The 27,822-nt window shown below is 36.0% G+C and overlaps 1 long non-coding RNA gene across 1 annotated transcript in view; it reads left to right on the forward strand.

Annotated features, from left to right (window-relative positions):
- The window catches only part of LOC141580273 (uncharacterized), a 339,498-nt gene extending 327,388 nt beyond the window's left edge, over positions 1-12,110 (forward strand). Inside the window, exons 4-5 of the long non-coding RNA XR_012512446.1 lie at positions 7,806-7,901; positions 9,631-12,110. This is a non-coding gene — a long non-coding RNA (uncharacterized LOC141580273). The remainder of the gene's footprint in view (positions 1-7,805; positions 7,902-9,630) is intronic.
- Positions 12,111-27,822: the final 15,712 nt, after the last annotated feature.

Here is a 27,822-nt window from a genome sequence, read left to right on the forward strand (position 1 = left end):
TTCTATATCGAGTTTAGGGTAGGATGCTGATTTTTTTTTTTTTTTAACGTATGTGGTGAAGAATTTGGCCAGTTGATAATTAGTCATAAAATAATTGTAAAGACTTTTCTTTTGTAATGGTAGCTAGGGCTGTGACTGTGGGTGGCAAAATCAATCCATGAATGTTAAAGCCTTTAAGTCGCATAGTATATCCCTCAGTTTATAATGTTAGAAAATAGTAAATGTTTTCACAGTACAAATGTAACAATATTATCATACTTATCTTTTTACATTTTGTTTCTAACTGGTAATAGTATCATAGATTGTATTATACCCTCAATATCTACTGTAACTGTATTTTTATGAAAAAATTTTTCTGTAGCAGTGTTGTCTATGGTAGAAAAGCATGGTATTTGAAGTCAGACATACCTAGTTTGAATATTTGGCTTACTTACTTCTGAACTGCCTGACCCTGAAAACTGAGTGACTTACTTTTTTTCAGGCTTAGCTTCTTATCTTCTAACTATAAGTAAAAATATTGCAATAAACCATTGAGATACTGTCTATGAAAAAATTGGTATAATGTCGTTGTTGATTATAATTGAAGGTAAAATGATATCCTAAGCTTAAGCGGGGAAGAAGAGACAGCTATCTTATAATATTGCCTTCAAAATACAAAATACTCAGATATTTGAAAGACCTCAGAGGGGCACCGAGAATAATCATTTAAATTTGTGGAGCAATCCCTGAAGGTACAATCCAAAATTTTACTTTATGCAATGAAAAAAAATGGGTATAAAAGCTGAAAACAGGAGCTAGAGCTTGTTTGGTTCAGAGATTTAGGGCAAGAAGAGCTGGATGAGATCTATAAAAGCAGCTATATTTTAAGGAAGCAGTTTGCACCTAAAACAAGAGATATTCTCTGCTGGTGGTCAAATAGAATAAATACTATGTGTAGAGACATAAATTAGGAAGGAACTCATCTAACTAACTCTTGGTCATCCAAAAAAAAAAAAAAGTTTTTATTTCCTGAATTCTAGCCCTGACCACTACCTTTAGCAAATAGCTGAGTGAAGAAAAACTTCATGCATTCAAAGATGGTTAATTGAAAAGTAATCAGTACAAGACATATGCTGCAAAACAGTATCAATGACTGTAGAAAAGAAAAACCAACCAGCAAATGAAAAAAAAAAGAAAGCTGTTGCCATAGATATGAAGTAATTGTAATCTGACAATTTACCAAAAATTAAGAAGAAAAGAATACTTTAAATGTCATTATTAATAGAAAAATAAACCAGTGGTGAGCTCTTAAGAGTAAGATGAGAGAAGAAAATGAAGCAAGAGTTAGCAAATGTAAGGAAGAAGGGGGAATAAAATTAACCCTCCCAGCATTATATTAACCACATACTCAGAAAAAAAATGGATAGATCTAAAAGAAAAAAGTGTAGTAAAGCAAATGAGAGAAGCAAGCAAAATAAAATTGAAAATAATGGAAAAAATAAAAAGATTAGTCAGTAAAATGATGTATGCACAATTATTTGCAGCATTTTTTTACGTTAGTTTAAGACTAGAAATAGCCTAAAAATCTATGTTGAAATGATTGACTGCATTGTGATACTGACTGAAAGAAATACTAAGAAACAGAAAATAAAACATTTGAAAAGATAGCTGAAGCTTACATGGAATATTCTATTGAATATGATGTTAAGTGAGATTGCAGTTACACTTAATCATGTATATATTATACAATTGACTCTTGAATAACAAGGATTTGAACTATGCAGGTCGACCTATATAAGAATTTTTTAAAATAAATATTTCAGAAAAATTTTGGAGATTTGCAACAATTTTTAAAAACTTGAGATGAGCCATGTAAACTAGAAACATCAGAAAATTAAGAAAAAGTCAGGCATGTCATTAATCCATAAAATGTATGTAGATTCCAGCCAATTTTATTATTCACTACCATAAAATATACACAAATCAATTATAAAAGTTTATCAAAATGTATGTGTACACTGACAGACTGTACATGGTGACATTTGCAGTGAAAAAAGACATTCAGTATTAAATAATAGCAGTAGGCAATTAACTGCAGTAAATACTGTGCTCAACTGAATAAATTTTTGCTGCCTGCCATTTCAAGAGACATGAAACCCAGCCTAAGGATTGTTGTAAACAAAGAAAAGGAAATTCATGACTGTCACTACAGCTATTCCAGTAGGTGCAAAAACCTTGCACTTTCTGTGAAATAACTTTTAATTTTATGTTGCACATGTAGCTTTTATATGGGTACATGATAGTTTTAAGAAAGGCATACCTACAGACTCTAATATGATTAGTGAAAAATGATGTCATTATACGACAACTTAAAGCAGAATAAAGGTGAAGGATCTAAGGTGGAGAATTTAATGCCAGCAAAGGATGGTTTGATAATTTTAGAAAGAAGTTTGGCTTAAAAAATGTTAATATAACAGGAAAGCAACTTCTGTTGGTCAAGAGGCAGCAGAAAAGTTCCCAGACACTATTATGAAAATCATTGAGGAGAATGGATATCTACATGAGCAAAATTTTAATAAAGACAAAAATGCCCTATTCTGGAAAAAAATGCAACAAAGGGCATTTCTTAGTAAGGAATAGAAATGAGCACTGGGATTTAAGGCAGGAAGGGATAAGATGACTCCTACTGCTTTGTACAAATGCAGTCAGGTTTATGATCAGGACTGCCTTTATCTATAAAGCTGCTAAGTCACTGAGCCTTAAAGAGAAAAGATAAACACAACTGCCAGTCTTCTGGCTGCACAACAATAAGACCTGGACAATGACAACCACTTTTCTGGACTGGTTTTAATGATGCTTTGTTCCTGAAGTGAGGAAGTACACTGTCACTAAGGGACTGCCCTTTAAAGTTCTTCTGATGCTGGACAATGCCCCTGGCCACCTAAAATCTCGTGAGTTCAACACCACAGTTGTTAAAGGGGTCTGCTTGCTCCCAAACACAACATTCTAATTCAACTTGTATATCATGGGATCATGAAGATCTGAAAGGCTCAATACACACGAAACTCTATGGAAAGAATATTTCAACACAATGGAAGAAAACTATAATAGAGAAAACCTCATGACAATTTGGAGGAATTACACCAATGAAGATTCCATTATTGTTGATGTGGAAGCCATCAAGACTGTAACAATATATTCCTGCTGGAGAAAACTATGTCTAGATGTTGTGCATGACATCACAGGATTTACAAATAAATTATAAATATGGGTGGGGAGGGGCGTGAATGATTTCAAAACATGGATTTTGGAGAATTTCAGAGCTACCAGATATTACAACAGAGAAACAGACAGAAGACACAACTTGATGGAGATGAATGCTTTCAAACCTGAACCAGATGATGAGGAAGAAGAGGTAAAAGAAGCAGTGCCAGAAAACAAATTGACGCTATATATTCAGGCAGGAGTGTTCTGATTATTCAAGATTGCTTTTGTCATGTATGATGTGGACCTGTCCATGATATGGATACTGAAACTAAAACAAATAGTCAAAGAGAGTTTAGTACTAGATAAAAACATTTCTAGATAAATAAAAAAGACAGAAACTACAGTATTTCCATAAAATTGCACTGACTGTGCCAACCTCTTCTGCTTCCATTTTCATCTCTTCAACTTCATCCACCTCCACTACCCTCGAAACAAGTTCAATCCCTTCTTTTCCTCCACCTCTTCCTTAACCTACTCAATATCAAGATGATGAGGATGAAGACCTTTGTAATAATCTACTTCCACTTAATGAATAGTAAGTCAATCTTCTCTTCCTTAGGATTTTCTTAGTAATATTTTCTTTTCATACTTTATTGTAGTAATACAGTATATAATACATGTAACATACAAAGTATGTGTTAATCAACAGTTTATGTTGTCAATAAGGCTTTTGGTCATCAATAATCTATTAGTAGTTTTGGGGAAGTCAATAGTTATATGCTGCTTTGCTACTTCGCCTGGAGTTGGTTCCTCTAATTCCTGCATTGTCGAAGGGTCAACTGTATTATTGTCTGTGGGGTGTATGTGTGTTTGTGCTTTTGTAAGCATTTTCTTTTGTGAGCATGTATTATCTCAACTAGTACAAGTAAAACTAATAATACTGAATGATTCCAAGCAGAGAAATAGGTGGATGGAAAACAAAGATGGGAGCCAGATATGTAATAACTTTTAGCCTTTTTAAATATTGTAGGAGGCAAGTATGTTAACTACTAAAAAGTGAACAGGATGGTGCGTGGTGGCTCATGCCTCTAATCCCAGCACTTTGGTAGGCCAAGGTGGGTGGACCACAAGGTCAAGAGATTGAGACCAACCTGGCCAACATGGTGAAACCCCGTCTCTACTAAAAATACAAAAATTAGCTCGGCATGGTGGTGCATGTCTATAATCCCAGCCACTTGGGAGGCCGAGGCAGGAAAATCACTTGAAACCTGGGAGGTGGAGGTTGCAGCCTGGTGACAGAGCAAGACTCCATCTTAATTAAAAGAAAAAAAAAGTGAACATAAGCACAGTAAAAATAGAAATGTATTTCAGTGCACCTAACATCAGAAAAATTTAAAGTTATTTGCTCTGTGATTAAAAGACACTAAATGTAAATCCCATGACAGGAGGATCATTGTCTGCTCTTTTCTTTATTCACACTGAGAAGCTTGCCTAATGACTAATTGGGAGTTTACCTCAATCAACCACATTTATGGGAGGTCTGACTCCACTTCTTTATATTATTGCTCTACAACCAAGACACTCTCTTTTTATTGTACAGTCAATTTTACGTCTACTTCTAATGCTCATGATAATACCACACTATGAGTTACGAATCACTCTCAAATATAGGAGTGCAGACTTGGAAATGCCAAACAGTCTCATAAACCCTACCATGGAAACATTTCTCTTGCTTTTCCCCACGCTCTTTCTTCAATATTCCTTCACTTTTATATGCAGAATCTTTTATTAACGACTTATCCTCAAATGCAAAAGCATGCTGAAGTTACTCATATATATATATATATATATATATATATATATATATATATATATTTTTTTTTTTTTTGAGACGGAGTTTCGCTCTTGTTACCCAGGCTGCAGTGCAATGGCGCGATCTCAGATCACCGCAACCTTCGCCTCCTGGGTTCAGGCAATTCTCCTGCCTCAGCCTCCTGAGTAGCTGGGATTACAGGCACGCGCCACCATGCCCAGCTAATTTTTTGTATTTTTAGTAGAGATGGGGTTTCACCATGTTGACCAGGATGGTCTCGATCTCTTGACCTCGTGATCCACCCACTTCGGCCTCCCAAAGTGCTGGGATTACAGGCTTGAGCCACCGCGCCCGGCCTATTCTTAAAAATCATCCCTTCATCTAGACACTCACTCATGAATTTTAAGACTTTTAAAAAGAATTCTATACTTTCTATCTATACATTTTGCTTCCTTTTTCTATAAAATCAACTTCACTCTAACTCCAGCTCTGATATTATTGTAAAAATTGCTGGTTCTAAAGATCAACCTGTTCTACTTTAACATCTCTGCAACCTTTAATGCAGCTGTCCACTTCTGAAATCTCCTCTTTTTCTCTGGGTCTGCACACCACGCTGACTTCTCCTTAAGATTATTCCTAGACTGTCTCAACATTTCGTCTGTTCTTTCTTTATTATTGCTCCTTAACTATTCACAGTTCCCAAATTCCCAATTTTCCTTTCCTAACTCTATAAATCTGTCTAGGTGAACGTTTCCATTCCTATAGATTTTACTAATGTATGCATTAAGGTCATTCATCACCTATACACTCACATGTTATACAAACTCCTGGAGTGTTCTAGCGAAAATTCTCATATGATACTAATCTATCCAAACGTGCTCTGCTACTATTTCGTTACCATTCAAAGTGGTTAATCAAATACTGACTTTTCTATCTCACAAATGTCTTCTTAATCTACTTTTTCCTCTCCCAATTCCTCAGCTATTGCTTAAATTTAGAATCTTTTAATATTTTACCAAAACAGTGGCCACATATAAAGTGGAATGCATAGCTTTTAATCAACTCTAAGTTGACTCCCACTTTGCCATTTCTAGCTTTCCCACTGTGCCTCTCATTTTGTCAGCATATGTAGCTTTCATGTATACAATTTCATTTTGTTACTTCATTTTATTAAAACTTGTGTTATCTCTTTATGGCAGTAGGCTTAAGTTCAAGTGACTGAAATATGTATACAAAACCTTCCATAATTCGATTCCAGATCATCCTACTTATATTTTTTTGCTATTTCTTTTTAAGATTTCTCTTCTAGCTGATGTTTTAGATCTTTACTCAATATACCACTTCCTTTCTAGACTTCATGGTGGCTTTGCCCAAAAGAACTTTTCTTCCAGCCATGCACTTCTCCCTTTTTTTCTGACCAATGAAATATCACTCAAACTTCCAAAATGAGCCCAATGACTATACCCTTTAAAAGGCTATTTCTGACTTCTATAAGAATTGTTCTGCTGTTTATTGTATATAATTTATTCAAATATTTATAAAAATTAGATCATTTCTTACATTATAAAGTTATTTCTAGCCGATGTTGTTTGCTTCTCATACTGCAAAACAAATTCTTCCAAGATTCTGGTCTGTGTTTCAGTTACCTTACGGTTCTAATGCATAACTTATTGGTAGTCCGATAAACACCCACTATGATATTTTCAAATTCATGAATAAATTAAAACCTTTAATAATATTAGAAAAATGCTATCTATTTTCTAAATAATTTTTATATGTTATTTCAATTGATTTAATTAATACCTTTGTGAAATTTTATCTCCATTTTACAAGTGGAAAAATCAAGGGCATGTAGATGTTATATTGTTTCATATTGTTTGTATCAGTAGCTAGGTCACACAAATCAACACTCAGGCTGAAAATATCATCTAAAAATAATGAATGAAATATTTTAATAAAACACTTTTAATTTTGAAAGAGATGACAAAACAGGAAAGAATTATTAGAGGCCAAGTAAAAGGAAAAATAAAACCCAGAGAGGTAACAAACTTGTCAATAATCTAGCCTTAAAAGAAATTAGCATCTTTATTTTGACAGTCTTTTGAAGCCTGAATTATATAAAAAAGAAAGAACTCAAATCGGGTGGCAACAAGGGGCAAAGTCTCACAGCAGACCGTGCCCATAAAAAATGAGATACCAAATGGCTGTTCTCGCAGGATTAGGGTGAGTCAGGAGAAAAAAAAAAAAAAAAAAAAAAACCCTTGTGAACTTACTGTCTGGTATTAATCTCCTGAGTATATTGCCTGATTCTAATCCAGTAGAGATCATCCAGGGAATTTCAGTTTTTGAACTTGTTTTAAGGTAATCTTGTTCAATCATGGCCCTATTGCCCAAACAAGAAAAACACAATCTTCTCTTCAATAATATATCTCCAAATTAGTTTTGAAATAAGTTATTTGTATTTGTAGTCATATTTCTACATATAGCTATTAAAGTACAGTATCCAGCACATAGTCAAAGACAGCTATAGGGAGAAGAAAATTGAACTACAAGATTAAGACCCAACAAAATCAACAAACTGTAGAAATAGACCTGTTAAGCTTTACATTTATTGAGCTCATTGACTAGAGAAACTAAAACAATTGTGTTTGCTGTGTTTAAAGGAACAAGAGGCAGTCTTAAAGGTAGTAACACTACCGAAGAATGAAATAAAATTTTTTGGAATTAAAAAAATAAATAACTAAAATTAAAAACTTGCTGAATGTTTCAAGCATGAATATGTGAAATACTCGATTTGCCTTCCCAGGGAGAAAGAGAGAGAGGAAGAAAGAAAAAAATTGAGAAAAGAAAAGAAAGAGACAAGAAATGTTTATGGACTAAAATTGTTGTGTCCTCCCAAAATGTACGTATTAAATTCCTAACACCCAATGTAATGATATTAGGAGGTGGGGTCTTTGGGAAGTATACAGGTCATGAAGGTGGAGCTCTCCTAAGTGGGATTAGTTCCCTTATCAAAAGAACTTCAGAGAGCTCTGTTCTTTTTCTGCAATTTGAGGCTACAAAGAAAAGACATCAATCTGCACCCTGAAAAAGAGCCCTCACCAGAACTTGACCATACTGGCACACATTCTAGCCTCTAGAACTCTAAGAAATAAAATTGTGCTATTTCTAAGCCACTCAGTCTATGATACTTTTTTTATAGTAGCCAGAACTAAGACAATATTTGCCACAGTAGTTTCAGAAATTAGACAAAAGCAATAAACATTTCCAGTTGCTGATAGAAGGAAAACAACTGAATTGAACCCTAAAATTTCCCTGGTTTCTGATGAGTAATTTTCAGACACTAGGGAGAAGAACCTAAGTCCTGCACTGAAGACTCACTGAATTAAGGAGTCTCAGATCACAGTTCAAAGAAACAGAAGAAAGCTTGAATTTCCAAGGCAGAGTAAAGAAGAAAAACACTGTTCTGTAAAGTGATTCCAGAAATTAGCACCTTGGCTGAATAGCTTAATTTAATGTCTTTGGCTCAGGATCTCTCACGAGGTTTTAATAAAGGTGTTAAATGAGGCTGCAGTCTCCTTAGGGAGAATATGCTTCCAGGATCACTCATGTATCTGTTAGTAGGCTTCAGGTTCTCACTAAATGTTGCTTGGAGATATCAGTTCTACACCATGTCGACCTCTCCATAGAAAAACTCTCGAAATTGAAGTATGCTTTCTCTATAGTAAGGGTTGAGAGAGAGAGAGAGAGAGAGAGAGAGAGAGAGAGAAAGACAGAGAGAGGGATGGGGGGACAGAGACAGACACAGACATAGACACACACACACGCACACACATATTTATCATGTTCTTTTTGGAAACTAATTTTGGATATGATATCCTATCATTTTTGTTATATTATATTCCCTAGAGCCAGTCGACACTTAAGAGGAGATTGCACAAAGGCAGTCTTCTATATAAGGAAGTAGGGATCACTGGGAGTCCTTTAATAAGCTGTGTACCTGAGATGTCCTCTGGTTACTCAGTGATTTATTTCCCTCCCAAATGTAAATACGTTCTCCCTTTCACAAGTTCCCCAAAGTATCATCCATTATAGCATAGGCTCAGTATCTGGACTCTCATCATCTAAATCAAATATGTAGATAAAACTCATTTAGTGTAGCTGTGTAAGTACAGTTCCCAACATTTGTTCCTTATAATCTTTAGACCCATGAAATTAAAGAGATGAGTTAATTGTTACCCATAAACCTAACATTCAGTGGTGGGACAGGCAAATGAAAACCACTGTAGAAATTTCTATTTAAAGTGAGGAAAAATGAGAGCCACAAAGACTCACATGGATTATACTTGCATCCGTGAGAAACATTCCTAGAAAAGGAAAACAGTAGAATATTTGCTTCACCCTTAGTTTTTAGATTTTGTGAAATTTTCAATACAGGAAAAATTTCATTATTTTTCCTCACTGTGCCTACCATATACTTTCCAGAAACTCTTTCAAGTCATTAAAAACTACCATGTTTATTTATTGTTTTAGAGTAATTTGAGAACAAATTATTAGAAGATGTTCAAGAGATAATATTTAAATCTGTAAGAACTGACATAAATAATGTTCTAAATCTATTTCTACCTAAGCCTGTAGGTATACCACAAAGTGATGGCATCCCTGGCTATATGGATGGACTGCTGAGAAGATGCTGACTGTATTAGGGGAGGCGCAACCAGGGCTGTGCACTCCACAAAGCCCAAAGGAGCTGGGAACAAGGGGGAGACACACATCGTTTCAAGTTGGTGGAATGGAAGCCTCGCCCTCTTGGGTACAGGTGCAGCCGCCCAGCTGCAGCTGTGTACCAGGGAATCCTTCCCCTCTCCAACTCTGGAGAAGTGCCCAACCTGCCCCTGAAGGCTCAGAAGTGCCTGCTCCCACTGCTCCCACTGACTCTCCCAACTCCTGGGTCTGCTCCAATTTCAGAGCAATGTTGAGGCCTAGCCTGGGTGCTGTCCCAATCCGACCTGTGTGTATAAGCCCAGGCGGGTGCTGACATGCCAGCCCCCTGTCACCGTGGGGACTTCTGGACTTCAGGCACCAATGAGCATGAGAGGGAGGCTGAGTGGGAGCTGAGGGCAGCTTGGTACAGGCCTGCAGGTGCCCCTTGGCATGAGCAGCCAGGGAACCGTGGACAACATGAATGGTGGCAGGAAGCAGACAGGCTTGTGGGTGGAAGGGTGTGGGTCCCCATTGAAGCCCCACCTTCAAGCCATGGACGGCCTGAATTCCACCTTCAAGCCATGAACAACCTGAAACATGGGGCCAGGCTGGCAGTTCTGGGTGGAGTCCACAACTTGTGGTGATTTTTTCTGGACCTGCCTCTTGGTTGCCCATAGACCAATCAGAATGCACTTCTTTCCTTCTGAAGCTTATAAAAACTCTGGCTTCAGCCAGACTCACAGAGATGACCAGCTGTGGGAAGGAGTTACCCAATTCTGGTATTCTCCATGCCTCAGGATGACCTGTCTGTGGAAAGGAGCTACCCTCTTAGTCCTCCTCTCCACTAAGAGGGGGACACTCACTGGGATGACCTGCCTGCAGAAAGGAGCTACCAGCTTTGGGTTGCCTGAGAGCTGTTGTGTCATTCAATGAAGCTCCTCTCTGCCTTGTTCACCCTCCAGTTGTTCACATACCTCATTCTTCCTGGATGCAAGACAAGAACTTGGGCCCTGCCAAATGGTGGGACTGAAAGAGCTGTAACACAAGCAGGGCTGAAACACCCTCCCTGCTTTCCACATTGCTAACAACAGGAGAGAAGAGCTGCAGCCCTTCAGGGAGCCAAGACCTAGGGGTTCCCCAAGCCCGGGATGTGACATGTTTCCCTCCTCCAGATGTAGGTGTCCACTATGGAAACAACTTGTGGTACATCTGGTCCAGCTGCAGCCTCACATGGAGCTGGCACTTAAGCCTGCACCTCTGCTGGTGCCTGGAGCTGCCTCCCCTGCCACAGCAGCCACTAGTGATGCACCATGGCCAGACCGCATACTCACTTACCCACATACCCCTTGTCATTTTGCACCTGTCTAGCCCTTGGCAGGTGTGGGATCCAGCATGGTAGTGTGAGCCGAGTGCAGCCTGCCAGACTGTGTAGGTGGAGGAAGCCCACCAAAGGTGAGCAAAACCCAAGCAGAGGTGCTGCTCGCCACAGAGGTTTCTGGTTGGCAAAGTGACACCCCAAGGATCCTGTTACAAAAACATTTACTTAGAATTGTTAGATCTCTCAAATGACATGATATAATTTAGCATTTAATGGAACTGATCTTTTGTTGTATTGTCATTGTTTTCTTGATATATTTTATCTCCTGCCAAATTTTATGTTTTTGATAATAGAATACACATTTTTGCTACTCCCCCCACCTCTAAAACTCTGACAAAGCCCATATAACGCAATAATGAAAAAATATTAGGCATTCGACAACCACTTCCTACGTTATTACTTGAGGCTGTTTATAATCAATTTGTAATATGGTAAAAATGGCCCAGAAGGTTAAAAAGTGTTGAAAAACTTAGTGAGGTCAAAGCTCTGAGTGAAAGAAGAGGGAGTTTATCCTGGAACCTGATGAAAAGAGCAGGAAAGAGAATGGAGTGTTTGCTGTCTCTCTGCCAAGACTTAGCAGCCAGCTCTATTGGAAAGCCTGAATCAGCAGCCTCATGGACCTAAATTAAACATTTTGCTAATATATAATTCTCTTCATTTTATCTAATTTTACTCGGGTATTAAGTAAATCAGATGTGGGCAAACCTTTTGCCAAATTAGTGAGTAGCTTTTGAATAACAAGAAAAATGATCATTTGCAATATTCATTGAATCTTGTTAACATGAATTATAGTGAATGAAGACCTGCAGCAAGATTTATTAAAAATTCAAACTTTTAACAATTGCAGCAAGGATTTGGCTATTGATTCAGGAGAAGCAATACAAAAAGACCACTTTCAAACTTTGCAAATTAACTTGGTTAATCACTGCACAAGGGAGCAGAAAAAAGATCCAAATGTTTTCTTCCACCTAATAAAAGATTTGCAAAATAATTGAGCCAGTACCTTGGAGTATTTTCTTTTTTTTTTTTTTTTTTTTTGGCATATGGAATTTCCACTTAAAAACCTAGCAATTTAGAAATGCTCACAATTTGAAAGTTATTGATATTTTTCAAAAATTGGTGAGGGCACTAAGGTTATCATTGTTGTTTTGAATGTTTGAGAAGTATTAAGCAAAGGCATGCATATATATATATATATATATATATATAAATAAGACATGCATGTATATATATATATACATGCATGTCTACACACAAACACACACACACACACACACACATATATGTGTGCGTATATATATACTTCTAAGGCCAAAAGTCAATTTTAGCCTTGCAAGTATGTGGGTATGTGGTCACTGTGGGCATTACAGTTACTGTATTTCACATTGTGCTCAATTGCATTTTCAGCTTCCTAGTCTGGTAAACAACTAATTCTCCCAACCCTGTTTGCAGTGAGTTGAAGCCTCTGCTCTTGCCTATTCAACATCTCTTTTAATTTGTAAGCAGTTCTACAAATCTTTCTTAGCTTCTAGGGACATAAAGACTCCTAAGATGAAGTGGCCCGCGTGGTGGCTTAACAAGCTGAAGGCTAGCTTTTTCCTTGCATGCATGCTAGGGACTGATGTCTTATTCCTGGCAAAGTAGATCAGATTTTGAATTCCAGCCAGGGTAATTAGCACACTTTAGAATCTCAATACACAAAGCAGAATGGTCAGCATTAGCAAATATGTCTTGTGTTTTCTGAGTGGTAGAAAACAAAAAAGGAATGCCCAGCTGCTACATATCTTTGGGACTCTAATGAAAGCGACCCACTAAAAGCATTTGCTCCTTAGGAAGGGTTGTATATATCAACACACTAAATTATGAGGTAGTACCTTCATTACCTGTTTTCAAATGCATTCTAAAAAAATAGAAACAAAGGAAGAAATGTGTGTGTCCCTAATATTTCCTAGAAAGTAAATTCTCACTGAGAAAGTTACACTCCATAGAATAGAAGTATCATAAAAAATAAGTTTTAACTTCTAATAAAAGAATTTTTTCTGGAAGTCAATTAGTTTAACATATTCTGAAAATGCAAAACGTGAACTATTCTAAAATAGGTTTAGTGATGGAGCTAATATGGCTGGATTTTTGACATATTCCTTATCAATTTATCATAAAGGCTGCACTGTCTAGATTTTTTTGCAGAAGTATTTTGGAAGCTTAACAGTGGTGGTGAAGTATTTTGGAAATTTTTAGGGAGCTTCAAGACCTGTAATCAGCATCCCAAACTTTAAGTTTCATGATAGAAGAAATTCTCTGGGAAGCAAAATCAAATATTTCACTAGACGCACTGTGCGTTTTTTCATAGCAACTCAGGAGGCTAAGCAGAATTACTCTGAGCCCCAGACTTTGAGCCCCAGACTTTGAGGCCACAGTATGTATAGTATGTCATGACTGTGCAAACCAAGTGAACAGTCACTTCTCTCTCTAGCCTGGGCAATACAGCAAGACCCTGTCTCTTAAAAAAAAAAAATTGCCAGGCGTGGTGGCTCACGCCTGTAATCCCAGCACTTTGGGAGGTTGAGGCAGGTGAATCACGAGGTCAGGAGTTTGAGACCAGCCTGGCCAACATGGTAAAACCCTGTCTCTACTATAAAAAATACAAAAAGTTAGCTGGGCATCCTGGCGGGTGTCTGCAAGCTCAGCTACTCAGGAGACTGAGGCAGAAGAATCACTTGAACCTGGGAGGCGGAGGTTGCAATGAGCCACGATCATGCCACTGCACTCCAGCCCAGGTGGCAGTGCGAGACTCCCTCTCAAAAAACAAACAAAATTACATGCTGTCTTCTAACAAGGTATCCTCTGAGACAGAGAAATCCACATTGTATTTGTCATGCTTTTTTTTTGCTTTTTAAGAGCCATTTTGGGTTCACAGCAAAGTTGAACAGAAAGTACACAGACATCCCATATATTCCCTGTTCCCACATATAGGTAACCTCCCCAGTATCAATGTCTCACACCAGAGTGGTACATTGTACAGTTATGAACCTACACTGACACATCATTATTTACCCAAAGTCCATAGTTTATGGAGGGATTTGTACTTGATGTTGCACAGTGTATGGGTTTTGATAAATGTATGACAAGTACCTACAATATGGCCTCACGTAGAGTAGTTTCACTGCCCTCAAAATCCTCTGTGCTCTTTTTATTCATCACTCTGTTCCCCGAAGACTGGCGATCATGACCATTTTACTCACTCTAGATATTTTATTTTCAAAAATGTAATATATTTGGAATCATGGAGCATGCTGCCTTTTCAGATTGGTTTCTTTCACTGAGTTATATGCATATGAGTTTCAGGTCTTGTCATAGATTCATAGTATTTTTTTTTTTTTTTTTTTTTTGAGATGGAGTTTCGCTATTGTTACCCAGGCTGCAGTGCAATGGCGGGACCTTGGCTCACCGCAACCTCCGCCTCCTGGGTTCAGGCAATTATCCCGCCTCAGCCTCCTGAGTAGCTGGGATTACAGGCACGCACCACCATGCCAAGCTAATTTTTTGTATTTTTAGTAGAGACGGGGTTTCACCATGTTGACCAGGATGGTCTCGATCTCTTGACCTTGTGATCCACCCGCCTCAGCCTCCCAAAGTTCTGGGATTATAGGCGTGAGCCACCGCTCCTGGCCCATAGTATATTTTTTTTTAGCACTGAATAATATTTCATTGTATGGATTTACTACAGATTATCCATGTATTGAAGAAAATCTTAATTTCCTCCAAATTTTGCAATTATAACTCCAATAGGACTAAAGCTCTAATATGAATAAAGCTCTAATATGAGTAGGTATGCAAGGTTTTGTGTGGCCCTGTTTTCAAGCATTAGCATAAATACTGAACAATGAAATTGCTGGATTTTATGCTAAAAATATTTTTACCTTTGTAAGAAACTACCAAACTGCCTTTCAAAGTGACTAACATTTTTCATTGCCACCATCAGTGAATGAAAGTTTGTTACTCCAAAACTTCTCAAGCATTTGTGTTGTCAGTGTTTGGATTTTGGCCACATCAAAATAAAGAGAATGTGCATGAATATGTGAATTATTGCTAGAAGAATAACAAGGCATTTTATGGGCTATATATTTATTAAAACAACATGTATATGAGGAAAAATGTAGTAACTTCACTACTACTGATTTCTAAATGCTGAAAGTGACAAACGTGGTAATGGAAAGAAAGAATTAAATCAATTATCGGGAATAAAAATAGCATATTTGTAGGCATTTAGAGACCCAAATGAACTCATGTACATTGCCACTGTTGTTTTAAATAAACTTTATGTTTTAATAGAATATATCATTATTTGGTCAACATATACCAACATATGTTTTACACATCATTTCTTCTTTGAATATTATCTCATTTGTACTCTACATATCTGATCTCTTCCTGTTTTCTCATCTATTACTATGGTCTAAATGTTTGTATGCTCTAAAAATTAACATTTTAAAATCTTAATCCCCAAAGTAATGGTTTCAGGGGGTAGCTAGGGCCTTTGGGTAATTATGTCATGAGGGTGGAGCCCTCATGAATAGAATGAATGCTTTTATTAAAGGGATCCCAGGGAGTTGCCTTGCCCTTTCCACCATGTGAGAACAAAGCAAGTAGTCACCATCTATGAGAAAGCTGTTCCTCACCCAATGAGCTAGTGTCTTGTTCTTGGACTTCCCAGCCTCCAAAACTATGAGAAATACATTTATGATCTTTATGAGCTACCCAGTTTATGGTATTTCATTATTGCAGACTAAGATACAGATTTTACACTAAAATATACATTCTCTCTCTTTGATCTTAAATTTTCCATTCTCTATTCTCCCTTCTGCAATAATTCAGACAAAATGTGCAAATTTCTACCATCTAAAAATATAGGCAGCTAGAAGAGGGGGCTAAGGCCTATAATCCTGGCACTTTGGGAGGTCAAGGCAGGATGATCACCTGAGTCCACAGGTTTGAGACCAGCCTGGGCAATATAGGGACACCTCATCTCTACAAAAAATTTTAAAAATAGCCAAGCATAATTGCACATGCTGTTAGTCCCAGCTACTTGGGAGGCAGAGGTAGGAGTATGGCTTGAATTCAAGAATTTGAGTCTGCAGTTAGCCATAATGAAGCCACTGTACTTTAGACTGGGTAGACAGCAAAACTTTGTCAAAAAATAAATAAATAAAAAGAATAAGAAGAAGAAAAGAAAAAAGTATATATATATATATATATAGATTTTTTTTTTTTTTTTTTTTTTTCGAGACTTGTTACCCAGGCTGGAGTGCAATGGCGTGATCTTGGTTCACCGCAACCTCCGCCTCCTGGGTTCAGGCAATTCTCATGCCTCAGCCTCCTGAGTAGCTGGGATTACAGGTATGTGCCACCATGCCCAGCTAATTTTTTTGTATTTTTAGTAGAGACGGGGTTTCACCATGTTGACCAGGATGGTCTCGATCTCTTGACCTTGTGATCTACCCGCCTCGGCCTCCCAAAGTGCTGGGATTACAGGTTTGAGCCACCGCGCCCAGCCCGAAAGCATATTTTAAAAGTTTCACAAAATTCCTGATGATATAAATTATCATTAACATTTTGTCAATGAGGTCAAAAAGATTCAGAAATGGTAAAGGCACAAGGACACAAAGGGCATCACTGCCACTGAAACTGTAGGCTATAAGACTGCAGAGACCATGTTCTTTCCAGTTACATGGCACATTGTCTGTCTTAAACGCAGTACTGTCCTACTAATCATATGAAACTTAATAAAAGATGCCAACAAGCTTGTTTTTCTAAGATAGTCCTGAAATTTGCTAAATATTTTTATCTTTTCTTAAAGGGACTTAAATGCCAGTATGGCACTACCTGATTTAATGCACCATACTTTTCTGTAGTTAAAGTACATTTCTTAAATAACTCCTCTTGTGAAAGATTAGTGGAGAATTAAGCCAGCTGCAAATGCATTGTGGTTGATTTTTTTGAATTAACATGAAGACTAAAATTCCTAGAAAATTGATGGTTGGTAGAATTTACATAATTTTGGTCCTATTAAGAACTTCCAGTTATTGAAATATAGTTTTCCCCTTTCTGCTATAATATCATCCTTTTCTTGTGAAATGAAGATAACAGCAGAGGCCTAATTTATTTAAATTCTATTATACAGTCAGTGAGCAATATGATAAGTATCTCTTCCATAAAAAAAAATCTTTTGAGCATAAGTCATCTATGCTAATGTAACTTATTAATGTATTCACTTTTTATAGACCACAGAAAATTTCTTCACATATATTTTTTTCATAATAAATTAACTGTAAATTTTTTAGTCATTCAGATACATGCGTTGTTTCATTTTAGGCTCTAGTATATTTCTGTATGCATAACATAAAGACACTTACAACTATGAATTCCTGACTTTCTGAAATCTCATCAAAATTAGCTTTTGTACCTGCGATATTATCAACATCAAGGGGCTATAAATTATCTATATATATTATCATTCTTACTATTTTTCCTCCAATTTTGTTGGAAATGTTTCTTCCACATAAACAAGATACTTTTACCAGTACTCTGTGTCTCAATCCATCTTCTATCTCAGGTACGTGGATCCATCAGTTATTTTCTCTGACAACTGAATCTTTAAACTCTACCTGCCTATTCTTATTTTCTCTTCAATAAACAGCATGTTTCCTTGTTTGAAGTAATAAACACACCAAGATCTACTCTCACAGAAAATTTCAGTTGTACAATACAGTATTATTAACTATAGTCCCCTTGCCATATCTTAGATCTCCAGAACTCATTCAGCCTAACTGACATTATGTGCCCTCCCCATGCTCTCGTGCCCTATCTTCTGGAAGCTACCATTTTACTCTGGGTTCAACATTTTAAAATTTCACATATAACTGACATCATGCAGTGTTTGTCTTTCTTTCTTTGGCTTATTTCACTTAACATATAATTTTTAATTTATCAGCTATATGTCAATAAAGTACAAATAATTTAAAAATGAAGTCACAAATATACAAAAATCTCTATGTCCACTTTTATATCTCTTTCTAGATACTACCATATCTCTATGATTTTTTTTTTTCCATTGGCAGTTTTCCTATGTCCTTCTATATACCTCTTCTATGTTTTTCTATGCATAATGGTCTAACTTCTTAAAATTTTGCGTACAATTTACAAACTTTTCCTCTATTTTTTGTATTTTCTGTCTACTTATACCACTCATCTTCCACCTATATCACTCCATTGAAACTATGCTCCATATATTCACCAATGACAATTAAGTTACTAAATATTTCATATTTCTTAATTGCTTTATTATTTAAAATGTCTCTTTTTTCCCTTTGTTCCACATTCTCCTCATTTCCCATTCCTGTTGCTTTCTTTTGGTGTCCTATATTGGCTCCCTCACTTCTGCCTGCTTTTTCAATGACAATTCCCAAAGGCCTTTCCTTGGCCCTCTTCCTACTTCTCACAGTCTCACTGAAGAAATTCTACATGTTCCATAGTTTCAACTACCAACTATGGGCTGTTAGCTACCAAATGAATTTCCAGGTCACATATTCCTTCTGAATTGGGGACCCATAGACTTATCCCAATATTTCTATTGGACATCTTGATATATACATGCATGGTGTTATTTTTCTTTTGTTCTTTCTTTTTTTTTTTTTTTTTTTGAGACAGAGTCTCACTCTGTCACCTAGGCTGGAGTGCAGTGGTACGATCTCAGCTCACTGCAACCTCTGATTCTGGAATTCAAGGGATTATTCTGCCTCAGACTCTGTAGTAGCTGGACTTACAGGTGTGTGTCACCACTCCTGGCTAATTTTTGTATTTTTTTAATAGAGACAGAGATTCTACTTATCAGCCAGGCTGGTCTTGAACTCCTGACCTCAGGGGATCCAGCTACATCCGTTTATCAAAGTGCTGGGATTACACGCATGAGACACTGTGCTTGGCTCAAAAGTTATATATATATAATTTCTGTATATCTCTCACAAAATCTTTCTATTCTATGTTTCTATCTCTATAAATAAAATTAAAATCCATCCAGTAGCATAAACATGAATTTATAAATCATCCTTGCCATTTATTTTTCCCTTACCAATCTGACCATGAACTTTTATTAGATCAAATTCCATAGTTTCAACTGAATCTGGCTCTTATTTCTAGTCCCACTGTTAATTTCTTAAAGATTACATCATTTAATTAATCAATTTATTTATTTTTGGCATCAAAAGCCTACTGAATAGCATCTTTTTTCTAAATTTTCTACCATATCCTCTCCCCTCAATCTATTATTTATATTAATTTCAGAATGATCTTTTTTCAAAGTAATTTTGATGGATCATATCAGTCTTCTACTTAAAACCTTTTAATATAACCTCCTCCCCACCCCACCCAACTCCTTGAACAGTAGCATTTAGGAAACAGTCTGCCTTTCTCAATGTGACTTTCTAATAACACACTTCAGCTTATCTCTGACCTGAATTTTCATCTCATCTCCCTCATCATGTATTTTCAAGCCATTTAAAGGTATCTGCATTTTTTCCATGTACCATTTTACTCTTATCACAGTGCCTTTGCAAATGTTACTCTCTCTGCTTTTATCAGCATCCTAAACTAAATTTTACCTGGCTATGTATATGTATTCTTAGAAGAAGTCACTCAGGTATTATATCTTCTAATAAGTATTATTTGAACCTCCAGTGTAGCTTTAGTTCTTCTCCTCCACACCTGCTGCCATTCTTCCATTATTATTGGCTATACTCTAATATGTATATTGCTAAGTACAATAATACACAGTAACAATATATTTTCCTGTCTGTTTCCTCCATAAGGATGGGAGTTACTTGAAGTAGAAACCAGTCCTATTTATGTCTTAGCTATACTTCCTGTCACAGCTAATACTATTAGTAATAATAAACAGCAATGACAAAACAAACATTTATAAAATTTTATGATTAAAGCTGACTTTATTTACATACACTAACCCATTTTATCCTCACAGCAGTATTATAAGATAGACATTATTCTATTCCTGGTTAGGAGATAAGAAAACTGAGGTCCAAGAGGTGAAGTAATGGTTACATAGCACAAAAATGGCAGAGCTGGTATTTCAACAATGGTAATAGGGTGTCTATGTTATGCTTTTAACTACTATACTGTACTAGCTCTCTAAGTACAGAATGGCATTCATAACAGAAGCGTGATATAATTGACCAAAACAGGGAATGCATTAGATTTGGAAATAAATTATAAATTGGCTTTAGGACATATTGATATTAAAAGAAATAATAATGATACTGCTAAAACAGAACCACCATTTTGGACAAATCACTTAACCTCTGCAAGCATTAGTTTTATCATCTGTACATTGAGAAAAATGATAGTACCAATTATATTGGGTTATCAGAATTTTTAAAATTATTCATTATTTAAATGATTAATTAAAGTGCTTAAACAGACACAAATTGTGCCTTTAATAAATTTTAACTCCTTCCTTATGTCTTCACTATAATTACTTGTATTAGAAAATATCCAGAGAATTATCAAAAGCTACTTCTAAGATCCTAGATTTGGAAATTCTAACCTGAATACTACCTGACTGTCTGACAAAGGCAAGCAAGCTTAACAAAATTTTATTATTAAATGGACACCATTTATGAAGATAACATATTCAAAAGATTCTACTATCTCAATTAAATTCATGAATACCCTATTTGGGGTACCTTTTGTTGCTGTATCAATCAAGGGTTTTTTTAGTACAAACAATAGTAGATTTTGCATAACTTTGGTAAAAAGTAAATAAATTAAAAGGATTCTCAAATACATCAAGAATGGAGTTCCAAATGACTAAATCTCAAGTAGGACAAATAACATGAGAAGTTTATAAGCAATTGTTTGAAAAGTAAAACAAGCATGGAAGCTAAAGTAAACCCTTATAAATGTTTCTTTCTAAAGACCTGGATTTGTTAACCTCTTTTCTGGCCTCTCAGCTTCTTTGGATTTTGGGTATGTTTACATAGAACTCCCGGCCCATAGTGAAAACAAGACAAGTGTTTACCAGAGAAATGACACATTCACTTGCTTTTGTGTCATGATCCCTGAAGCTTTCTATATATTCTCCCAATTGTCGGCACTTTCCTTAAAAAGAGAAGTGGTTATCTGGTAGAATAGGAGTACATTTGATGAAAGAATTTTGGATAAGTAGTTTGTGGGTAAATTATTTTGAATAAACAAAGACCTGAATATTATTATTTCCCATGTAAAAATTGCAACTGTTTATAAGAGTCATAGATGCATATGATGACTTACTTTTAATATCAGTTATAGTTCTTCCCCTAAGGGCCTAGTGCTTGATTAATGCTCATATCATTAAAATGGTCATGGGGCAGAAATATAGACTACGGTAGGCTTAGCAAAATGACATGTTATTCCACACAGATGACCTGAATTATTTTTTTGAAATCTTAATTTGCTAAGAATAGTCCCCAAATTAGCATTATAACTCATGTTAACCATTATAGAATATTCTAGCAAACTGATTGCATGGGATCCTTTGCATCATGGGTGAGGGGCAGTAATTTGTCCTAAATGAAATAAAAATTGATTCCGCATCTAGATTTGCTTTTCTCTCCCTCATGGTATTTGTCAACGTTACCTTTTATGGGCATATCAAAGGCTTTACATGATGAACTACTCAAGATCGCCTTAGTACAAGTACTATGCTACAAAGTAAAATAACAAATCAATGATTTTATCGCCTCTAGAAGCCCTCTTCCTGACTCAGGCTGTGAACAAGTTAAAAAATATGTAAGCTAAAGCAACACTTAATTACTATTAGAGGTCAAATTGAAGATATGACTTTAGGTTGACTAAAGAAATGAGTTTGCTAATACTGAATTCTACCCAGTCCAGGACACAGAGAATCAGAGCAGATGGAATGATCTGCTCACATCTGATATGAGGCATGGATGAGCAAAAGAGAACTGTAATCTCTATAGGTACACTGACCCTCCAGAAAGATACACAGACAGATTTTGGCTGCACATACATGGCTATTACTCTTAAGTTTACTAAATTTCTCAAATATATTTCATTCCCAAAGGCAGTGGAGAGAATCCTAGAGTTGCATTAATTGATGACCCTTCATAGGAAGAAACATCAGAAGTGCAGAAGAATATTTATGTACTACCATTTGTTACTAATGTATAAAACTGTGTTTTCCATATCGATACTATGTTGATCGAGATTTAATAGATTTTCCTAATTACTATAGGGAGAAGAGTTTATTTAGAGAGCTAGTGTGAAGCAGGGAGAAAAGTAATCTAAAGTTGGGGTGATGATGGATTTGAGTAAGCTAGTGTAAGCAGAAAGAGAGAAAAATGGTTATATTTGGGACATGTTTTAGAAATAGAATTAACAGAACTTGATGATGTGGAAGAAAGATACGAAGAAGGACTTCCACTACACTAGGAAGATAAAAGGGGCTTTTATTAATAAAGCCTCAGGAGGTCACATCTGTGATAGAATATTAAGAATTTGCCTGTGGTCATTATAATTTTAAGATATCTAAAACAATTTCAAGAAGAATCACATTCTGAAGGTGAAAAAAGAAATCAACTATAAGCATATGAGGGATCTTCAAATAGTTCATGGAAATATGCACTATGGAAAAACTATTAATGAAGTTCCATTTTTTTGCATCACAATTAACTTGTAATAACTTGTCATAACATATCTGAATAAGATCTAGTTTGAGGCACTCAGAAGAATATGACATCAGTTTAAAGGAGCCCCTATTAGAGCAAAATGAATTTTGCTAAAATTGAAGAAAGAACAAACATGAAATTTATATTGAAGCTTGGGTAGACGAATAGTGAAATCACTGATGCTCTATGAAAAGTTTATGGAGAAAATGACCTAAAGCAATTCACAGTTTACAAGTGGATAACTCATTTTAAGAAAGGACTAGACAATATTGAAGATGAAACCCATAGCAGCAGGCCATCCACATTAATTTGCAAAGAAAAAATTAATCTTGTTCATGACCTGACTGAAGAGAAATGAAAATTAACAGCATAAACAATAACTGACACCATAGACATCTCAGTTGGTTCAGCTTACACTGTACTAACTAAAAAATTAAAGTCAGACAAACTTTCCACTTAATGGGTACCAAAATCACCACACCCAGATCAGCTGCAAACAAGAGAAGGGCTTTGAATGGAAATTTTAAACAAGGGAGATGAAGATCCTGAACCATTTCTCCAAAAATTTGTAACCGAAGATGAAACACAGATTTGCCAGGACAATCCTGAAGACAAAGCACAATCAGAGAAATGGCTACCAAGAGATGAAAGTGGTCCAGTCAAAGCAAAAGCAAAGGTCATGTCAACAGATTTTTTTGGAGATGTTCATGGCATTGTGCTTTTTGTCTTTCTGCAGGACTAAAGAAAGATAACATCTACATATTGTGAAACTGTTTTGAGAAAGTTAACTAAGAATTCAAAAGAAAAGTGCCTGGAAAAGCTTTACTTGAGAGTCCTTCTTTATTACAACAATGTTCATACTAATTCCTCTCATCAAACAAAGGCAATTTTGTTAATATTTTTATAGAAAATCACCAGGCATCCACCTTACAGTCCTGGTTTGGCCCCTTCTGACTGTTTTTATTTTCCTAATCTTAAAAAAATCTTTAAAGGGCACCCATTTTTCTGTATTCAAGAATATGAAAAAAAAAATTACACTGACCTGGTTAAATTCTCAGGACACTTGGGTTTTGAGGGATGACCTGAATGGCTGGTATTATCACTTAGAAAATTGTCTTAAACCTGATGGAACTTATGTTGAGAAAGTTTATATTTTTTCATTGACATTTTAAAATTCTACTTGCCAAGATCTTTTTGAAGTCTCCTTATACATTTGGTAGATGTGAGGATTTATATTGTTTTTAAATCTTGGAACTATAATGGCTCTTTAAGGCAGAACATCCTCAGTGAGAACAGAATTGGTCCTGGTACTGGCTCATGAGAACTGCTTCAATTATAATTTATGTTCTTGATGTAATATTTATTTATTTCAGTTTGCATTTATTTTTGTGAGGTTTTTTTTTTCTGTTTTTGTTTTTGAGAAGGGGATTCACTCTATTATCCAGGCTAGAGTCCAATGTTGTGATCAGGGCTCACTGCAGCCTCAAACTCCTGGACTTAATCTTAATACTCCCACTTTGGCTTCAGGAATAGCTAGGCCACAGGCACGTGCCAGCCTGCCCAGCTAATTTGTAAATTATTTTGTAGAGACAGAGTCTCTATGACTTCAAGACTAACCTGGAAAAATTCTATGTTTTCCAGGTTAGTTTTGAACTCTTGAGTTCAAGTGATTCTCTCACCTCAGACTCCCGAAGTGCTGGGATTATAGGTGTGAGCCACTGTACCTGGCTTATTTCAGTTTTAATATCAATTTATTTGAGCTAAATAAAGAAAAATTCAAATTTTATTTGAAAAATGCCAAAAAATTTTTTTGCCAATAAATATATTAGACTAAAACCCTTCAAGTCATCCTCTGGCCCTTTTCTTTCGATCACACACCACATTCAATCCATCATTCAATTCTGCCAAATCTCCTGTCATCCTTGTTTCAACAGCTTCACTGTTATCCTTGTCCAAACTACTATGACCTTTCTCCAATTAGAAGTCAGAGTCTTTCAGAATAGAAGCAAAATCAATCAAAGCTCTCCAATGATCCCATCACACTTAGATAAAATCCAGATTCTTTTGGAAGACTGAAAATCTGTGATGCCATTCCTGATATGTATCTGACTTCACCTCTTGTGACTTTCTTCATGACTTGCATTTCAGGCAAACTGGCCTTATGAAAATTTCTCCAAGACTGTTCTGCCTCTAGATATTTATACTTGTGGTTCCTTCTGTCCCTAAAGCTCATCTGTCACATATGCCCAAGGCCTACTCTTCATTCCTGTTTCTGCTCAAATTACAACTTCTTAGAGATCTTTTCCATCCACTCTATCTATAACAGTGCTTGTTCTTCTCTTTTTACTATGTATACAGTTACCAGATTTTTATGTTTTCTATATTCCTTATTAACTGGTTCCATATTTACATGTTGATTTATTACATCTTTCTCTCTTAGCTTTTGAACATTACGATTTTGTCTATTTTGATCACTCTTATTTTTGGTGCTAGTATGTGTCTAACACACAGTAGGCATTCAAATATTTGTGTAGAAAAAAACTATATGTATGTAAACGAATACACAGACTTTAATATTAAAGTCACTTATCTACTCAGGTAATAATTTATTCTTCATTTGCCTACGATGTTTTCAAAATGAGTTACAAAACAGGATATTTTCAACTTTCTTAAATCCAATGTGAGAAAAACAACTCAAAACATCCTCATTGACAAATAATCTAGTGATTGCACTAAATACTTCTCCCTAGTATTTAAGATGCTCGTCAAATCAGCCTAAGACAGATTTATTTTTAATTGTTAAGAAATGAACTTCTGGGAATATGTTTTCTATTGTCACAGATATGTTTACATGTAGTAAACTTACAATATTTACTATCATTGTTAAGAAATGAACTTCTGGGAATATGTTTTCTATTGTCACAGATATGTCTACATCTAGTAAACTTACAATATTTACTATCTTTATTGACCTGTAATTTCCTTTTGCATTAACAAGAATTTCTCCTTGACAGGGTTTTGCTCCATTGGATAATTCAGATGTTTATTAAAATACAGTGAGATTTTGCTGAATCCATTGAATACTACTTATGTCTTAATGAGCATTCATGAGCTTTGTGATTGTCCTGTGGAGCAAAACTCATGTCTCATTAGGTGGATTCCCAAAATGCCTAAAGGTGAGCAGACACAGCTTTAGATATATGAGGTAATTTCATACTTAATTAGTTTCTTACTTGCCACACCACAGATACACATTCAGAACTATGGCTTGAAATGGCAAACTTGTTGTTTGCTGTGACAAATAAATGAAATGGTAGAATTCACAGAGAGTCTTTGTGAGTAGTTTGAGGCCATTCTCTATTATGTTAATAAATTTGCATGTTATGACTCAACTCACAGAAAATAGACTATAAGGAAAAAAAGTTAAAATGATTCCAAACTTGACACTGCTTGGTATTTTATACAGAATATGGCACTGTAAAATACTTACATTTGCATATTTAGTACATACCAATAGTATTGGTTATTTTCATTAATTGAGTGCTTATCAAGTGGCAGGAAATTTACATACAGTAAGTATTTTTCCTTCTAATAAAAACCCTGAAAGATGGAACTGTTATTTTCAGTTTATAAATAAGAAAACTGATCTATGAAGTGTTTAAGTTACTTGCTGTATTAGTTTGCTAGGACTGTAACAAAAAAGCACAGACTGTGTCTCTTAAACAACAGAAATTTATTTTCTCAGTTCTATAAGCTGGAAGTTCAAAATCAAGGTGACAGTAGATTTGATCTTTTGAGGTCTCTCTTAGATTGCAGATGGCTGCCTTTTCTCTATGTCCTCTTATGACCGTCTCTCTATGAGTGCACTCCTGGTATATCCACTTTTTCTTCTTCTCCTGGTATATCCACTTTTTCTTCTTCTTTCTTTCTTTCTATTCCTCCTCCTCCTTCTTCTTCTTCTTCTTTCACTTTTCTTCTTCTTTTCTTCTTCTTCCACTTTTCTTTTCTTCTTCTTCTTCTTTCTCCTCCTCCTCATCCTCCTCTGCCTCCTCCTCCTCTTTCTCCCCCTCCTCCTTCTTCTTTTCTTTCTTTCCTTCTTTTCTTTCTTTCTTTCTTCTTTCTTTTTCTTTTATGATGCGGTCTTGCTCTGTCTCCCAGGTTAGAGTGCAGTAGCATGATTCATGGCTCACTGCAGCCTTTACTTCCAGGGCTCAAACAATCCTCCTACCTCAGCTTCCCAAGTGGCTGGGACTACAGGCGCATGTAACTATGTCTGGCTAATTTCTTACTTTTGTGGAGATGAAGTCTCTCCATGTTGTCCAGGCTGGTCTCAAACTCCTGGGCTCAAGCAATCTTCCTTCTTTGGCCCCCTAAAGTGTTGGGATTACAGGCATGAACCACAGCAGTGGGCTTCTTCTTAGAAAGACACAATGGAGAGCCAAATCATGAGCCAACTCCCATTTACAATTGCTACAAAGAGAATAAAATACCTAGGAATACAGTGAGCAAGGGACATGAAGGACCACTTCAAGAAGAACTACAAACCACTGCTCAAGGAAATAAAGGAGGACACAAACAAATGGAAAAATATTTCATGCTCATGGTTAGGAAGAATCAGTATAGTGAAAATGGCCATACTGCCCAAAGTAATTTATAGATTCAATGCTATCCCCCTCAAGTTACCATTGACCTTTCTCACAGAACTGAAAAAAAAACCACCTTAAACTTCATATGGAACCAAAAAAGAGCCCACATAGCCAAGATCACCCTAAGCAAAACAAAAAAACGAAAAAACAAAGCTGGAGGCATTATGCTACCTGATTTCAAACTATACTACAAGGGTACAGTAATCAAAACAGCACGGTACTGGTGCCAAAACAGAGATAATAGAACAATGGAACAGAGGACTCAGAAATAATGCCACACATCTACAACAATCTGATCTTTGACAAACCTGACAAAAACAAGCAATGGGAAAAGGACTTCCTGGCTGGCCATGTGCA

The sequence above is a fragment of the Saimiri boliviensis genome, chromosome 11 (genome assembly GCF_048565385.1).
Source record: "Saimiri boliviensis isolate mSaiBol1 chromosome 11, mSaiBol1.pri, whole genome shotgun sequence".
In the NCBI taxonomy this organism is placed as follows: Eukaryota; Metazoa; Chordata; class Mammalia; order Primates; family Cebidae; genus Saimiri; species Saimiri boliviensis.